Raw genomic sequence first — 17061 nt, 5'->3', positions numbered from 1 at the left:
TGTTTAGATGCCATCCATACCGTTAATAACATCATTACTATTGGGATGAACTGAAAACAAATATATTGGCATGAATCAAAACTTCTGTGCCCCACGAATATTTCAACTGTGGATGTTTAATTATCACGTTTGAGGCTCACTTGAGCTTTAGATATGGTTCTTTTTTGGCAACATGTCCTAAAATGAACTCAAAAAACGGATGGATGGGGAGGATTTCTCACAAACATTACAGTGGGCCCCACCTAAGCTTGCAACGTTCAAAACTTCTTAGGGGCGCAGAAGTTTCCGATCAAGCTTATATTTTTGTTTTCACGTCATCTATCTCTATGTTTACTCATGAAGAGGCTGGATCTAAAAAATACATAATGGTGGGCCTTATATATGTTTCAACGGTGGGTGTGACTGATCCCACAGTTTTCTGCGGTGGGTCCACTTGAACTTTAGATCTATCCACTCTGTATAACGGTGGGCCAATTGTGAAAGGAGTAATGGACAAGATCATCAATAATGTTAACGGTTCGCTTGGATACACCATTTGGACGGCTAGGATCATTCCATTAATGTCATTTTGGGATTAGGGTCGTTACCACCGTGGATGAATCAACCCCAATTTAGAGAATGTGGTGAACTACCACCATACTCTTGCCAAATTGATATTTGAATAGGTCATGGCATTTTTCCTGTGGTGATGGGTCATCCACATTCTAATATACATGTTGCATAGATTCTGTCCCAATGGTGGTCCCCATTGTTGATCGACCATGGAGTGAAATAAGACTACGTTTGATCTTAACTATCTGATTTTGCTGATTGAATATCTGCCTGATAACAGATGCATTTTTGAACTGTCCATTTTGTAACCATCAATCAACAGTTAGAATCGTTTAATCTTTATGATATTTGGGCAATGCTCCATCCACCACGGGCCTAACAAATTGGACGGTCTGGATAACATTCAGAAATGCCATATCTTTGGAAATGAGTCACCCCATTCGAAAACTATCACTCTGCTGATATGTGGCCCCACCTGTGGGCTTTTAAATTTATATGTTTCATTTTTTTATCCAGTACTCTATAATTAAATACAAAAACAGATGAACGGCATGGATATAGAATAAATACATCAAGTTGGGCCCCACAATCAAGACCGCACTGTCGTGGATGAGGCTGGGGCCGCACATGCACATGCATTCATAAAGTAAAATCCAACCCGTCCATCCTATGAAACTGTGAATTTTACTCCAAATTTCTAAAAATCAAGATGATCAATTAATTAAATGGGCTACACCAGAGGGAACAAATTGGGAGATAACATCCACCCTTTATTTACATGGACCCATCATGTTGTATGTATAAATCACAATAGGCCACATAAAGTTGATCTCAACTGCCACGGGATCCGGACAATGATTATGAGCTACCTCGTCACTTTATGTGGGGATGAAACATGGCCAAAAATGTGTATTTTTTTCAATTCATTTACTTTTGCACGTCTTAATTGTTGTAAGCTTGCATTTGTATTATATAAATTAATTTTGGTTACTATTTGAGTAATTTCTTACGACAAAGCATACTTTTGGCCCCCATTAAATGGAAACTTCTAATTTAATGCATTCTTTTTGCAAAATTTTCATTCCTGAATATGTAAATATGTGTATTTAGGCATATCCTGAAGTTTCACTGAAATTCCATCATTTTCTCCATGTTTCCCCATTTTTCCTTGCATTTCCGGTTATCGGCGATATTATTGGTGATAACGATATTATATCTTTATCTCCGGCCAGTGAAACTTGTAGCGATACCGACAACTCGAACACTGATCATACGCTCCTCGTAGTGACCTTGAGCTTATTTAAATTGGCTGATTGTAACTAGACTAATAATGGTTTGGCTAATTATGCATCCATAGCATATTGGCGATGACGGGTGGCTAATTTTGGATGTTGTGGCACGTGCCCTTAGGATCATCGAGGTATCGTTTCGCTAGCTCCCAGACCACCGATTATCGATCTATTGTTCCGACTGGATGATTTTCCCAGGTCGATGATTTGCATGGGTGACGAGCCCACTATTCACACGGATGAGCATCTCCGGGGCGATGATTGCATTCACGCATTCATGCATCTAATAAGACCCACATCATGTATTGTTTTGTGTGTTTGTTCTATAACTATCCTTACCTAATGTGGCGGTGTGTAATCTTGAGGGGAATTCACACTGAGTTGACCACTCATCCATCAAATATATAACTGTACAGGTAGCACAGGTGGCTTAAGTGATTTTCAGGTTCAGACTGATGAGGAGCCGGGCACAAGTGCTAGGGATGCACGACCGTATTGCTAAGAGGAGCTGCACGGTCTTGCGGCTTATGTTACATTATTCCGTTATTTTTCATGTATTAAATTATGTGAATTCTTGTATTTGTTATATCGAGACTTTGGTTTGTATAAGTCATTATGGGTAACCTCTTGTACATTCTAAATAAAATACAAATTTTTCTTTATACTGACTTGTCCATTTTACGCTTATTTGTTAACTCTAATGAAGAAAGAAAAAATTATATATGGGATTTTGCTCTTTATAAGTTAATACTTGGGTTTTTGGGAAACGGGTCGTATACTTGGGTCCTGAAAAGTCGAGGCGTTACAGTTGGTATCAGAGCATAGTTTGGATAAACTTGGCCTTGGAAAATGATTTTATACAAGCCTTAAATGTCCCAAGTTAGGATGTTTGAAACTAGAAATTTGAACTTAGGTGAATTTCCCCTAGACTTAGAAGAATGATTGGGAATGTAGAAACCCAAACTTAGGTTCTCTCATAAATAATTTAAATAGTCATTTGAACTGATGTGGAATCCTTATGAGTATGAGATATTGAGAATATAGAGACCCAAAATCTTAGGTTCCCTTAGAATTATTAGAGCAACTATTTGAACTTATGAGAATTTCCTCTGTATCTAGGGGGAATTGAGAATATAGAAAATCAAAATGTTAGGCCCCCTGGACAGTTGTTTAGATAACCATGGTACTTAGAAATGGACTTAGGTTCCCTTTGAAATTGTTGGAGTACCATTCAAACTTATGTGAGATTCCCTTGAGTTAAGGTTGAGAACTTAGAAACTTACAACCTTAGGCCCTTTAGATATTTCAGGTTTAGTCGTGTGAACTTAGAAATTAAACTTAGGTACTGTGGGTGGACAAACTCTCATTTTGTTGTATGTAAGACCAAGCGAGAATCCCTTAAACTTAGCTCCTAATGAACAAGCCTAAGAAATCATCTTGGGAATTACAACTTGAAAATCCTAATATGTCTCCCTACTTAGAAATAATACTTCCCATAAATTCTAGTACGTAGAAATTGAAGTTATAGAATTTTAGGTTTAGTCATTCAAACTTAGGAATGAAAACTTTGTTTCCCTTGTAAATTGCCAAAATAAGTTGTTTGAACTTAGGAATTAAATGTGTACCAAATACTCATTATGACGTACATAAAACTACATAAGGACGTTCCTTATACTTGACTTCCGAATGAAAATTTTCTAGAAGTCTAGAACGTGAACTTTCCTAAAATTTCATAGTAAGAAATCACACTCTTGTGATAATCAGCAAATGGACTGAACATAGGCCTGTGGGAGTTTCCTCACTCACCGTAACTCCCACTCACTGTACTGGACCTTAAACCAAATCTAAGTACTCCCTAAACTTAAAGAAATCTTATCAGGAAGTGTAACTTGAATTCCCCAGTACACCTCTTTAGCTAGAAATAATAGACTTTGCAAATTCCAATAATTAAGAATAAATAGAGGGAAGTTTATAGGATTTTGGGTAGGTTTTTAAACCCTAGGTTGAGCCTATGTGGGTTAGGTTTAAGAACTTGGATAAAATTTAGCAATTTCAAAACTCAAGTTTCCATGTGGGAACTTTGATCCGAAAATTTTTGAGTAGTGCATTGACCAGAGTGTGCACTGGAAGCATGATGGTCACTTGCATCTATTCACATAAATCTCGGGTGCTGTCATTAGATGATTACAGGATGCTCCCCATAAGTCTAGAATAATCGGGATCATGGACTGATGGAACCATGTTTACGCGAGGTGTACACGGTTTGACTCAAATTCTAAGTCCTAGCAGATCTCAATGATTCCAATGCCCTGATTAAGCAAAGGAACGAGATTTAACAGGATTAGGAATTGATACCGAAATCCCCTGCTATACGTAGGCAAAGGGTCGAGGTATCGGGCTCAAACCCACTATAACCATCTATCTGTGACAAGTCGAACACTGAAAACTAGAAGATTGTGTCATACTTTAGATAGTGGGATATTATCACTAAAAATATATATATAAAAAAATGTATGGAATGTTATAGAAGATTCTAACGTTGGTAAGCATTAAGACAATTCGTTAGATTTAGAATGATTTCTAACCTTAGTAGGGCTTAGACACCTTAGTTAATTTGCTAGACGAGAAAACCCAAGGGTTATGGGAAGTTTAAATAAATCTCGTTGAGATTTCATAGGGTACATCTTTAGGATAATGGAACCACTCGTAATATTAACAATAGATACGTACATCATTAAATATTGAAGTAGGACTTTATTTATTTTTCTTTAAGGGGGGTAGATTGTAATAACCCCACTTTCTACAGTTACTTATATACATTGTACAAATGCGCCACTTTTAAGGAAAAATGGCGAATGCTTAGGAGCATTGTAAATTAGATTGTCATCATTCATAACCACGGTAGAAGTACCGAATTTCGGGGACGAAATTCTCTTTAAGGGAGGTAGATTGTAACACTTCGTAATTTTCAGTACTCGAGGGTTACCATGTAATCCAATTTAATAGCAACGCGAGCATTCACAGTCGAAATCCGGCCATTCTAAACAGATCCCGTTCATATATCAAGCTATCCATCTGTTATCCTTCAAGATGGACCGTCACATCATGAGAAATACCTATTCTTAGGATTTTAATTCCATTGGTACATAGATCTAACCAACCACCAGGGTTACCTTTGTAAGGCCATCATTCAATAAATGCAATCGGATTATTCTAGTCCGTGTCCAATCCCCATATCACACCTAAGCACGTGTTAGGATCCTAGGGCCATTGATAGTCGAATCAGGATCAATCCAACCATTGGATTTATATGGGCCTACAACTTGAGACCAATAAAGACTATAGGATTTCAAAGACATGTAATTAACTAATAGAGAATTTAATTAAATCATTTTGTGGCCCACATATCTACATGACCACCTTAAAATAAGGCCCTACAATTTTAATCTAAAACTAATAATAATAATAATAATGAATGTTGAAATTATTTTAATAAAAACATTTAATGTTCTAAATTCATAGGACAAGGGCCCCAGTCACCTAAATGAATTCTTAGAGCCCTTTTAACCGTTGACGATCGATTTCGGGATGACCTGATCGTCAGATCAACGTGGATCCATGAAACGGAGCATGGTTCCGTTAGTTTGGCCCACTTAAACCTCGGATATGCTTAATCTTTGGCTAGGCTGTCCATCTGGACCCTCCAAACCTAATGAACGGAGTGGATTGTCACGAACATCATGGTGGACCCCGCCTTAGGGTGCGAGTGTACAGGAGGGCCGTGCACTGGCCGTACACGGGTCCTTGGAGACCCGTCAGCACGGGCTGACCATGTTCTTTCCAAAAACAAAGAGGTTCTCTCTCTCTCTCTCTCTCTCTCTCTCTCTCTATTTTTCAGTGGCCAATGGACAGGTCCGTTTGGGACGCACTATGGCCCACCATTTATATGATCAGACGGGTGATCTGATCCATCCATCTCGTGCACAGCTAGGTTCTAACCAAAACCCAACCTCTCCCACATGCAGAAACACGTATGCATGCACACGGTTCTTGACGCAAATGGGCCCTACAAACATAAAACTTCCAAAAACAGAAACTGTCTTCCATGCAACACATTGGCGATCCGCGTGAGCAAGCAAGGGATCATCTAGGCTGTCCCAAACAGAGCCTTTTCAACCGTTCATTCCAGCTAAGTGGCTAAGGTCTTCTTTTCTCCACAACAAAAATCAAACCAGCCGCTCCTTCCTCCCAAATCTGAACCCACCAACCCAATCTCTCCAAAGCTTTTAAAAAGCTTATCTACAAGCTTTCTAGGGTCCATATGGACCGTCTGAAAGAAGCAGATGGAAGGGAGAAGCTCTCATTTGCAAGACGCCATTAATGGCTGTCTTTCCTCCACTGAGAAAACGGCGGGTGCTAGTAGTTTTAACCCTTGCCCAGCATCGTCCAGGCATAGCTGGAGGCAAATAGGAGGAAAAGAAGTAGAAGGAAGAAAGAATCTGGAAGAAGAAAGGAGGAAGAAAGAAAGGAAGAAGAAGAAAGGAAAAGGGAAGGGAAGAACAGAGAGATAGGGAGAGAAGAAGAAGAAGGAAAACAGAGGATTGAGTGGGGTTGGCTGGCGAGTCGATTGGACTCGACTTAGTTTGAATCCCAACTCAAATCGGTCGGTCCCCTTACTGAGATTTTCCAGCAGTAGGAGAAGAGGGAAGAAAAGAGAAAGGAAGAAAAGAGAAAGAAAAGGGAGAAGGAAGGAAAGACGAAGAAAGAAGAGGAGAAGAAGAGTTGAGTCGAGTCAACTCAGTTGAAACCGACTCAAATTCAGTTGGGACTGAATCCAGATGGGCCGAAACATGCTTGGGCCTGGTCTGGGCTTCACCAATGTCGGGCTATGCTTGGGCTTCGTCCAGATGTTAAGGTCGAGTTGGGACAACTCAGTTACGTCAAGTCAAGCCACCAAGTCGACTAATGTAAGTCAACCTTTCTCTTTAAAATTTGGTTCAAATTACCATTAGTTGTTATTACGATAATCATTATGATTATTAATCATAATTAGTCATTAGTAGACTATCTACACTCATATTAAATCTTATAGGCCTAATCACAATTATTAAATAGTAGTAAATTAAATTACCATCCTTAAATATTATCATTGATAGTGGACTGTACTAATTATCATCACCATGATGATTATGATTACTAGATTAGCCAATACTAATTGTATCGTTAATATTAGTAAGTACCTGGTAACTATTAAATTAACATTTATCATAATAATTATGATTACCATATTAGCTAATATTACTTGTATCATTAATATTAATAAGCACTATTAAATTAACCTTTTAACTAATTGCACACCAACTAGGGTCCCAACCCTAAGGTATAAGTCCAGACCTAAACTCTTGGGTGAAACCCTAAATCTAAGTTATCTGAACCCTAGGTTATGATCTTAACCATAGGAAGCATATAAAACTTGCATCTGACCATACAATTTTACAATTCATGGGAGGAATTGATTTTAAGGGCACACGTGCTTCCTAGTGACATTAGTCGCGATCCGATATATAAGGTGATGATTCTTCCCCTTGAGCTTTCCATTTTCCCATTAGCTTAAGTTATAGTTTTATTTTAATTCATAAATGATGTCTCCATTCTATAACCGCATGTGTTATTTGTTGGAATTGATTTGTTACATCACATACTTAATGTTTATCCTGTATATTTAATTCATGCTATTAGATTACTTGTGGATTGCTTCTGGGATTTAAATGGTACATTAGTGGGAAACCCCCACTTATAAATGTACACCCATACTTGGGATGTAACTCGATTGACGGTGATTGTAATAGACCATCGATCTAGTGGTTATTGAGCGGTGGTCTAGATGGATCATTGATGTGGGCCTAGCATTAATGAGTTGTTATGTCTAAGTGGTTTTCATGGATGATCTTTTATCGTGTGGTTTTGTTACTCGCCCTATGTGGCCTATTTTAATAATTGCCTCATGTGGCTTGTTTTGATATCGCCCTATGTGGCTTTGTTCTGGTATTTTTTCCTATACGGGTTCGATGCTTTATACTGTGCAACCATGTGATGGTAAGCCTCATATATTGTAATATGATTCGCCACTAGTCGACAGGTTTCCATTAAACATCCTGAGATGGTAGTCTCATGAGCCGGGGATGGTGGTATGTGACCTATGCTCGAGCTGTTGGCTTACGTTGGTGATGAGCCCCCGTACTGACCTTGAGCTTATTTAAATTGGTTGATTGTAACTGGACTAATAATGGTTTGACTAATCATGCATCCATAGCATATTGGTGATGATGGGGGGCTAATTCTGGATGATATAGCACGTGCCCTTAGGATCATCGGGGTATCTTTTCGCTAGCTTCAATACCACCGACTATCAATCTATTGTTCCGACTGGATGATTTTCCCAGGTCGATGATTTGCATGGGTGACGAGCCCACTGTCCCCACGGATGAGCATCCCCGGGACGATGATTGCATTCACGCATCCATGCATCTAATAAGACCCGCATCATGTATTGTTTTATGTGTTTGTTCTATAATACGGCAGTGTATAATCTTGAGGGGAATTTTTACTGAGTCGGCTACTCATCCATCAAATATATAACCGTACAGGTAGTACATGTGACTTAAGTGATTTTCAGGTTCAAACTGATGAGGAGCCGGACACAAGTGTCAGGGATGCACGATTGTATTGCTAAGAGGAGGTGCGCAGTCTTGCGGCTTATGTTACATTCTTCTGTTATTTTTCATGTATTAAATTATGTGAATTCTTGTATTTGTTATATTGAGACTTTGGTTTGTATAAGTCATTATGGGCAACCTCTTGTACATTATAAATAAAATACAAATTTTTCTTTATACTGACTTGTCCATTCTATGCTTATCTGTTAACTCTGATGAAGAAAAAAAAATTATATATGGAATTTTGCTCTTTATAAGTTAACACTCAGGTTTTTGGGAAACGGGTTGTATACTCGGGTTCTGAAAAGTCGGGGCATTACATGTACCATACGAGTGAACTGAGCAATGTCAGGAAGCTTTCACTAAGCCTAAGGGCATGTTAACTATTGCAGCTATCGTGCAGCCACTCGACTGGAGCCTTCCTTTTGAACTTATATGCGACGTGTTTGACTATGCTCTTGGGGTGGTTTTAAGCAAGAGAAAAGAAAAGAAGTCCTACGTTATTCACTACGCAAGTAGAACTCTGAATCCTGCCCAAGTGAACTACTCGACTACGTTAAAGGAATTCTTAACCATAGTGTTCGCTTTGGACAAATTTAGGTCCTACTTGATCGAATCCAAGATCGTCGTTTACACAGATCATGCGGCACTCAAGTATCTTCTTTTTAAGAATGATGCTAAGCCCCGCTTGATAAGATGGATCCTCCTACTCCAAGAATTTGATTTAGAAATAAAAAAATAAAAAAAAAAGAGTAAAGAACATAGTGGCTGACCATCTTTCCTGCCTTAATCTCTCTAATTCCCCTGGGACAACACATATTAATGACATGTTCCGTGACGAACAACTGTTCAAAGTCTCCCATTCACCCTGGTTTGCTGATATTGCTAACTATCTTGCCATAGGTTTCACACCGTCATATTAGACTACGCAAGATAAGAAGAAAATTTTCACCGAGGTGCACAAATTTTTCTGGGATGATCCGTATTTGTTTAAATATTGCCTAGACTAAATCTTAAGGAGATGTGTGCCAGATAATAAACATTAAAGTGTCATCTCCTTTTGTCACTCTCAGACTTGTGGTGGTCACTTTTCTGATAAAAAACCACGGCCAAGATTCTGCAGTGTGGGTTTTACTAGACCACTATGTCCAAGGATACTCATGAGTTTTGCAAGGCTTATAAGCGTTGTCAGAAGTTAAGAGCATTGTCTCGTCGAAATATGATGCCCTTGAACCCCATTCTTATTATAGAAGCATTTGATTGCTGAGGCATCGATTTCATGGGACCATTCCCCCAATCTTTTAGAAATTTATATATTTTGCTCACCGTAGAATATGTCACTAAATGAGTGGAAGCGATTCCATGCCGGAACAATAACCATCGAACGATCATTAAATTCTTAAAAGAAAACATCCTTTCCCGGTTCAGAACGCCTCGAGACATCATTAGTGATGGGGGCTCATATTTTTGTAATAGACTATTCATGAATTTAATGAAGAAATATAGCATCTCTCATAAGGTGAGAACTCCATACCACCCACAAAGCTAAGATTTCCACTAGGGAGATCAAAAACATTTTGGAAAAGACGGTTAAACTTGACCATAAGGATTGGTCAATCCGATTGACAGATGCCTTATGGGCTTATCGTACTGCATTTAACACGCCTATTGGAATGTCTCCCTTTAGACTTGTCTATGGGAAAGCTTGCCACTTGCCTGTGAAGTGAGAACATAGAGCCTACTGGGCGATCAAAAAATTAAATTTCAATCTGGACAATGTTGGCTCGCTATGCAAATTACAATTGAATGAACTCAAAGAAATCCGGAACGATGCGTACGAGAACTCGAGAATTTACAAGGACAGGATGAAGGCATTTCATGACCAACATATTCTTCGAAAATCATTTGCATTAGGTCAGAAAGTCTTATTGTATAATTCTCGATTACATCTCTTTCCAGGCAAACTCTGATCTCGTTGGACCGTCCCTTTCACTATTATCAATTTTTATCCTTATGGGGGCTGTTGAAATATAGAATCCAAATAATGGCAATGAATTCAAAGTGAATGGACATCGATTAAAGCCATTTGTTAAGAAATTTGATTTAGAGGACATGTCCATGACTTTGAATGATCCTGTTTATCATGATTGATCTCCTAGTTTGACGGAGGTGTAGTTAGGTTTTCTGTTTTCTGTTCTAGGATAGTTTGCTTTATGCCGTTTTAGGATAGTCGGCTTTATGCTGTTTAGGGTAGGTTGTTTTCTGCTATGTTAGGATAATTTGTTGTAGGTTGATGAACTCTTATGGTAAACCACCATCACACTGAGATCCTTTGGAAAAAGCCTCTTGATTCCTTCCTCAGGTACTATCTTTCCATCACTTCTCTATTTTCGTTGTCTCATGTGCATTGCATGCTTATATCTTTTACATTGAGAACAATGTAGATTTTTGGTTGGGGATGGGAGACTAAGTTACCTAATCAGTGTTTTCTCAGTCTTGAGCAAAAATTGTAAAAAAATTTTAAAATTTTTTCTGAAAATTTTATGAATTCAAGTGATTTTGAAGGCCATCCTTGCTTTAGAAGTATAAAATACTTAATGTTGGTAATTTATGACTCTTAGATTCAATTACCTGTTAGATTTCACAGCTAAGTTCGACTTATAAATCCGTGATTAGAAATTTTAAGCATTGATTGAGTCATGACCACACATGTCACATCTAGCTTACACGTTAAGGTGTCCGTTTGATATTGAATTGTTAACTTGGTTATCACTAAGCATAGAAGGAACCAACCTGGGGAATTTTTCCATCACATTCAATGAGCATATAAAAAAATACTCAGAATACCCAGCTAAAAATAAATAAATAAATAAATAAAACAAAAAAAAAACAGTTGTCATTGAAAACGACTACCTATTAAAGATCTTTAAAGAGGTTAACATAGCATGAAGCCATCGATGGAAAAATCAAAAGCTGGAAGAATAAAAAGGTTGAACTGTAAGGCAAGTTTCGGTTTGGGTTGGGTTATCCGGAATGCTCTTGTTTGATTATCAATGTTATCATAAAAATCGACGATTGGACCCTTAATTGTGGTAAGTCGAGGTTACACCATGCACCAATGGAACTCAATATTTAGAACTGTTTTAATTATGGGATTAATACTTTGAACTTGACCATGAAGTTTACCATGCGCTTGAGCTTAGGAGAAGGTAATGCCCAACATTGATGTATCTTAAAATCCAATTATCTAGTCTATTTTTCAAAAACCACTTGAGGTTATAAAAATTATCATGTGATTCTCGAATTGCTTTTCGCATACTTTGCTCGGGACTAGCAAAATGCTAGTTGGGATTGTGTTGAGGGTCAAATATTGCATATTAGACCTTAGTTATTACTTGGTTTTATGAACATGATAATGCTTAACATTCTATTTTAATCATGTTTGTGTTGCAAGGTGAATTTTGGAGCATGGATTGAAAAAAGCTACTAAAAGTTTAGATTTGATGCTCAAGAATCACCAAGGGAAGGGACGGATCTTAAGAGACCGAGATTGAAAAATTCACACGCCAAAGATCCAAGAAAACCAAGTGATTGAAGATAGAGAAGCCTGAAAATCATCCTGAATGCAAGATCACAGGGTTTCCACCGTCTGTTTGGCACGAAACTTTATATCCGGCCTAAGGATTATAAAGTAATCGTACATGTAAAATTTCAGCCCTCGGATCTTTGTGGAAGTGGTCTAACAGAAAGATCATCCATAAATCACTGATTTGGGGCCCACCTGATATCTGGATATGCCTCAATTTTGGACTCAACCCCTTAAATTAGATGAGAAAGCAGATGAATGGGATGGATTGTTTGATTACCGGAATGGGATGGATTGTTTGATATCCGAAATGTTCTTGTTTGATTATCAATGTTATCATAAAAATCGACAATTGGACTCTTAATTGTGATAAGTCGAGGTTACACTATGCACTAATGGAACTCAATATTTAGAATTGTTTTAATTAAGGGATTAATACTTTGAACTTAACCATGAAGTTTACCGTGCGCTTGAGTTGAGGAGAAGGTAATGCCCAACATTGATGTATCTTAGAATCCAATTATCTGGTCTGTTTTTCAAAAACCACTTGAAGTTATAAAAATTATCATGTGGTTCTCGAATTGCTTTTCGCATACTTTGCTCGGGACTAGCAAAATGCTAGTTGGGATTGTGTTGAGAGTCAAATATTACATATTAGACCTTAGTTATTACTTGGTTTTATGAACATGATAATGCTTAACATTCTATTTTAATCATGTTTGTGTTGCAAGGTGAATTTAGGAGCATGGATTGAAAAAAGCTACTAAAAATTTAGATTTGATGCTCAAGAATCACCAAGGGAAGGGACGGATCTTACGAGACCGAGATTAAAAAACTCACACGCCAAAGATCCGGGAAAACCAAGTTATTGAAGATAAAGAAGCTTGAAAATCATCATAAATGCAAGATCACAAGGTTCCCACCATCCATTTGGCACAAAACTTTATATCCGGCCTGAGGATTATAAAGTAACCGTACATGTAAAATTTCAGCCCTCGGATCTTTGTGGAAGTGGTCTAACGGAAAGATCATTCATAAATCACTGATTTGGGGCCCACCTGATATCTGGATATGCCTCAATTTTGGATTTAACCCCTTAAATCAGATGAGAAAGCGGATGAATGGGATGGATTGACCAAAAAACATCACGATGGTCCCCACCTTAGGTTGGGTGCGCACACAGCACACATGAGCCCGCATTGCATCGAACCAGGGAAGTCAGTTAGCGTGCGCTGACCCGACTCCTAGCCTCTTCTTATGCAACAGTGGACGGGCGTCCGCTGTGATGTGTTGTGTCCCACCACCATCATTTCAATGGATGATCTGAGCCATCCACCGTGTTCGGGAGGGGTAACCAACCGCAACCATGGTGATCATGTGCACCCATGAACGGTAGGAAGAAAGATTCTATGGGCCGCATCAATGGACAACCAAAAATGTCCATTCCTGACTGAAATTCCGAGGAGAATCCAATGGACGGAGTGGATTTCCTCACAGACGTTGATCATGGGCCCACCGAATGTACCAGCACAAGAATTTACGTAGGTGGGTGAGAAAGCAGCTTCCGGACGCCGCTCGGCCACTGTGGGCCGATTGTGTGACCATAGCTGTGATCGGACCGATGATCCGGACCATCCACAAGCAGAAAAAGGGGGTTTCAAACCCCACCATGGAGCTAGATTCAAGGTTTGGGACAATCATTTGTCCTAAAACTCGAACCAACGCAAGAAGCTTTTACAGTTTCGTTGCGCACGCAAGACAGCTTGTTGCATAAGCTTACGCACACCACCGACTCCAACCCAACCGACAGACTTGCGCCATGCATATAAGAGAGAGAGAGAGAGAGAGAGAGAGAGAGAGATCATCAGACCGTGGATGTGAGGACGTGCGAGCAAGGAAGAGGAAGAAAGAGAGAGGACGACCAGCCAGCTAGGAGTTTTCTTCCCTTTCTTGGTTTTGTTTATGTCTTTCCTTAAGAGATTTTAGTTCATCATGTTTATGATAGGTTAAACCTCTTAGCTAGGGCTAAGAGGTGAAGCTTGTAGCGTGACGGGATGTTTCCTATGGTTTTAATTCATATTTAACATGAGCTGTCCTTGATTCTAGTTTAATTATAAGGAATAATTTTAGTTTTTAATGGTTTATTGTGACTTAAATTACAATGGATCTGCGATAGCTTTTGAGTATATTCTTTTCATTATTGTGATTGTGAGTTTAGAAAATCATGTTGTTCACCATCGTCCCTTGGGCATGGTTGGATGATAAAATTCTCCCTAACTCTCACAATTCTCTCAGACTGGTTATGGATTAGTAAATTCTGATGTTTACTCTGTCTCATGAGCATGGTTTTGTGATGGAATCAATTCTAGTTCTCATACCTTTCATCCATTGAGAACTAGATCAAAGGAAGTTCATAATTGATTTTTAATGAAATATCTTCCAATTGGATGAAGATGGGACTCTAAATCCAGTTGTGTTTGTGAATCAAGCATAGATCTCCCTGATCTCTACAAGTGGATCCTTGGAAACCCTAGTGTTGCACCTTCCTTTTTTTAAATTTAATTTTATTTTATTTTTTACGCACGCACACACACCCCCACACACTCACGCCTTAGTGGAATTTCACCACCTATGGGTACTCCAACCCTTGACTCGGTGTTGAAACTCCCGAGAGTCTACCACCTGAGCAAGAGTAAGGACCCACCTAGTGTCCCACCTTTGAATTTTACAAATTTTAGTTAAATAATTTACAATTACTCTCTAAAATTCTCCAGATTTAGATTTTCATCTTCTTCTAGTTCTAGCTCTAGTTATTTTCAGAATATGTACAAGTTTCAGTCCCTGTGGATTCGACCTCGGTCATACCGAGATTATTACTACATCGCGACCCTACACTTGGGGTTGTGAACAATTGATGACTAAGAAGTTACCCAAAATGACCACTTTTAATATCTTGGGTCGATAATTCATGAGTGGAGAGATTGAGAAGGATGGTACCCATAGAATTTAAGCAGGGTGGAAGAAATGGATATGTGCAACTGGAGTTTTATGTGATCATCGTGTACCACTCAAAATCAAAGGAAAATTTTATACGATGGTTGCAAAAGTATCCAGCCATGCTTTATGGAATAGAATGTTGGGTAGTAAAAGAACCATAAAATTTAAGCAGGGTGGAAGAAATGAAGATGTGCCTCTGGAGTTTCATGTGATCATCGTGTACCACTCAAACTCAAAAGGCAAATTTTATAGATGGCTATAAGACTATCTAGCCACGCTTTATGGAACAAAATGTTGGGCAGTTAAAGAGCACCATGTCACCATAGGACGTGTAACTGAAATGAAGATGTTGACATGAATGAGTGGCAAGGAAAGGAAGGATAAAATAAAAAATAAATGCACTTTAGGAAATTTAGGATTAGCACTGATGGGTAATAAGTAGGGGTGCACACGGTTCGATTTGGTCCGGTTCTGGGTGAAACTGGAACCTAACCGTTCCTAACGGTTCTAGGAAATTCGGAACTGGAACTGGACCGTTGGCGCCCTAGAACCGAACCGGAACCGAACCGTTAAAACCGGTTCGGTTCCGGATCGGTTCCACGATTCTGGGCTTTTTAGAATCCAGCCCAATTGCAAGCCCATGTCCATCCATGTTGTGGTCCATTTGATGAATGGTTTAGATATTGTATAAGGGGTGCAAAAATACATTTACGAAAATAATTGTTCTAAAGAAAATAATTATAAGGTGTGATAAAATACATCGGTTTGGTTCCATGGTTCGGTTCCACGGTTCGGTTCTATGGATCGGATCCACGGTTTGGTTCTACGGATTAGTTCACGGTTCGGTTCGGTTCTACATACCCCCAAACCAAGAACCGAACCATTGTCACCGGTTCTTTGATTTTTGGAATCGGAACCGGAACCAGTGCACTCTAGAACCGGACCGTTTGGTCGTTTCCGGTCCGGTTCCACGGTTCTACCGGTTAAATATGCACCCCTAGTAATAAGATGAGTGAAAGTGGACTTAAATGGTTTGGTCATGTTAAGTGGAGACCAAAAAACTACAACCATTAGAGTGAGTTGGTACAAGTTTAATGCTCTAAAATGGCAAGCAGAAGGCCCAAAATTCCATGGGTGGAGGTCATAAGAAAAGACTAGATGACCTAAAGTCTAACTGAAGTTATGTCACTTAATAAAGTGGAATGGTGGAAAAGGATTCATGCAGCCAAACCCGTTAATCCGTTAATCCGGATAAGGCTTTAGATGATGATGATGAATCAAGAGAATTATATATATATATATATATATATATATATATATATATATATATATATATATATATATATATATATAAACTACATCATTAATATTGTATTTACATCCCAGTACCTTGTTCAAAAAAAAATTCAATAAGCTACCCCACTAATTTAAGTAATTATCATCGGCTACCTTCCACTATGTTTCTTTAACAGAAGTTGAGGTTGGTTGTGCAAGCAAGGGTCAATGGCTCGAGTGGGCCCCACCATGATGTTTATGTGAAATCCACTGCGACTACCAAGTGCGTCACCCCATGTTAGGGCCAAGGCCCAAAAAATCAGCCCCATCCACAATTCTGGTGGACCACACAATTGGAAACAATGTACAAGGCAACACTCACCCTCTACACTGTTTCCCTTTGTGTGGCCCATATGAATCACATATATGTCTGATTTTTGGGCCATGGCCTAAGTTATAGTGTAGCATCAAATGGTTGGAGTGGATTTCATATAATCATCATAATGAGCCTTGTAAAAATCAAGGGTGGACATCTCTCCCCACTGTTTCCTTTGATATGGCCCACTTGAATCACAATTTTTATTTTTATTTTCCCAGGGATTAACATGGGATTACACATCTAATGGTTGAAGTGGATTTCACATAT

The 17061-nt window shown here is 38.8% G+C and overlaps 1 protein-coding gene across 1 annotated transcript in view; it reads right to left on the bottom strand.

The window, feature by feature from the left end:
* LOC131227618 (probable RNA-dependent RNA polymerase 1) overlaps positions 1-17061 on the bottom strand; it is a 71855-nt gene that overhangs the window by 47965 nt on the left and 6829 nt on the right. The gene's annotated exons all lie outside the window — the stretch shown is intronic.

This window comes from Magnolia sinica, chromosome 15 (genome assembly GCF_029962835.1).
Source record: "Magnolia sinica isolate HGM2019 chromosome 15, MsV1, whole genome shotgun sequence".
In the NCBI taxonomy this organism is placed as follows: Eukaryota; Viridiplantae; Streptophyta; class Magnoliopsida; order Magnoliales; family Magnoliaceae; genus Magnolia; species Magnolia sinica.
This window is presented reverse-complemented; position numbering and strand designations above follow the sequence as displayed.